General features: G+C 49.6%; 1 non-coding gene across 1 annotated transcript; it reads right to left on the bottom strand.

Moving 5' to 3' along the window:
* Positions 1-705: 705 nt before the first annotated feature.
* Positions 706-860, bottom strand: LOC126876682 (5.8S ribosomal RNA). Its single transcript, XR_007694431.1, has one exon. It is a non-coding gene; the product is annotated as a 5.8S ribosomal RNA (ribosomal RNA).
* Positions 861-2,500: the final 1,640 nt, after the last annotated feature.

The following is a 2,500-nucleotide window of genomic DNA, read 5'->3' as shown; positions in this document are numbered from 1 at the left end:
TTCTCTCTTCTCTCCTCTCTCGACCGAGTTCCCATATTTGCTTTCTCTCTCAGTCTCGCCAAATATAATATTCTTTTAAGACGACGTCGGGGGCGCGGACCTTCGTGCGTCGAACACCGGCAAACGTAGCATATATCGCCTGATATGAAAAAAAAATCGGTCACGAGGAGAACACTACGAGTATATACGTTCGATAACCGATACACGAAGCGGTGCATAAGCGGGCGGTCGCCCTCGTAAGGACGACTCACGACGCCGCGAGCACTCACGCAGGTCCGTGACCGGTTCTCTCCGCTCTTATTCGTATCCCTTCGTATACCTTCGTCCGACTCTGAAACGTTCTCTTATAATTTTTAAGAAGAACGACGGCGGGTTGTCAAGGCAAGAAGGGACAGAGAGAGACAGAGGTAGAGTTTCGTAGTCTCCCGTGAACACGATAGATTATATATCGAGCATGCGTACGACTTGCACGGTCTCTGCACGACCGCGACGAACGCCGACGAGCGTCCAACAATCGCTCGTACGTCGCGTATGTTCTCTCCGTCCGCTCTTATTCGTATCCTCGTTCTTGTACCTTCGTCCGACTCTGAAACGTTCTCTTATATAAAGAAGAACGACGGCGGGTTGTTAAGGCAAGAAGGGACAGAGAGAGACAGATACGGAGAGTAACGATACGCAACGCAAGCAGTCTTAGGTTTACGTGAGCAACCCTCAGCCAGGCGTGGTCCAGGAATTGTATCCGTGGACCGCAATGTGCGTTCGAAATGTCGATGTTCATGTGTCCTGCAGTTCACACGTTGACGCGCAATTAGCTGCGTTCTTCATCGACCCACGAGCCAAGTGATCCACCGTTCAGGGTAATCTTTTATAAATTTACAACAGTTCAATACTCAAATGTACTCTTCTCGGTTCTAGCGAAGCCGAGTTCCGTCACGTTCGACCAACGGGAATCGAACGCGCAGAAGTCGCCATAGGATTGACGACACAAAAACGTTCGAAAAAAAAAGAAAACGACGAACGCGCGAAGATACGCGCGTTCGCCGGCCGGGCGTAAAGTACATTATGATATATAACAACCATCGAGATCGAAGCTCCGTTCGTCAGGAAACGACGGGGATATATACACCCGATTCTGAATCCTCTGTACAGCACACGATCTCGCGAACGAGTAAGCACGGTGGCTAGCCCATGTTATATATGTGTTTGATTCTACTCTCTCGTCCAATTATTCAAGAAACAGCGCGCGTGCATCTCTCCATCGTTCGGGTGATAGTAAAGATTCGATGGGATTCGCGCGGCCGTCCGCCTCGAGCGGTCTTTCGTCCCAATATCCAGAAGCAGAGTTTGAAAAACTCTAGCGACGGCACGGGTGTCCGACTCACGACATCGAGGTTTCGAAGCCGGCGATCCCCTCCGAACGGATGGCGACCACGCGACCGACTGAAAGCATGAAAAATCGACGAAAGATAGAACACATCTCCGTTCGGGTGGTGTTTTTTTTTTTAAAAAAAAAAAAAACAAAAATTCGATGGGACTCGCAGCCATCGTCCTCGCGCGGTCTTTCGTCCCGATATCCAGAAGCAGAGTTTGAAAAACTCTAGCGACGGCACGGGTGTCCGACTCACGACAACGAGGATAGACAGCCGGTCCCCTCCGAACGGGTTATGCGACGATAAACTCGATGAAACTTTAGTCTCGTTCAGGTAGTGTGTGTCTTGTAAATCAAAAATTCGATGGGACTCGCATCCATCGTCCTCGCGCGGTCTTTCGTCCCAACATCCAGAAGCAGAGTTTGAAAAACTCTAGCGACGGCACGGGTGTCCGACTCACGACAACGAGGATAGACAGCCGGTCCCCTCTGAACGGTATATTATATATGAGATGATAGACGACAAACTGGATGAAACTTTAAGTCTCGTTCAGGTAGTGTGTAAATCAAAAATTCGATGGGACTCGCATCCGTCGTCCTCGCGCGGTCTTTCGTCCCGATATCCAGAAGCAGAGTTTGAAAAACTCTAGCGACGGCACGGGTCTCCGACTCACGACAACGAGGAAAGACAGCCGGTCCCCTCTGAACGGTATATTATATGAAACTTTAAGTCTCGTTCAGGTAGTGTTTAAATAAAAAATTCGATGGGACTCGCATCCGTCGTCCTCGCGCGGTCTTTCGTCCCGATATCCAGAAGCAGAGTTTGAAAAACTCTAGCGACGGCACGGGTGTCCGACTCACGACAACGAGGAAAGACAGCCGGTCCCCTCTGAACGGTATATTATATGAAACTTTAAGTCTCGTTCAGGTAGTGTTTAAATAAAAAATTCGATGGGACTCGCATCCGTCGTCCTCGCGCGGTCTTTCGTCCCGATATCCAGAAGCAGAGTTTGAAAAACTCTAGCGACGGCACGGGTGTCCGACTCACGACAACGAGGAAAGACAGCCGGTCCCCTCTGAACGGTATATTATATGAAACTTTAAGTCTCGTTCAGGTAGTGTGTAAGTCAA

Source organism: Bombus huntii, unplaced genomic scaffold, assembly GCF_024542735.1.
Source record: "Bombus huntii isolate Logan2020A unplaced genomic scaffold, iyBomHunt1.1 ctg00000090.1, whole genome shotgun sequence".
NCBI classification, from domain to species: domain Eukaryota; kingdom Metazoa; phylum Arthropoda; class Insecta; order Hymenoptera; family Apidae; genus Bombus; species Bombus huntii.
Note: the sequence above shows the minus strand (reverse complement) of the source record. Positions and strands in the feature narration are given on the sequence as shown.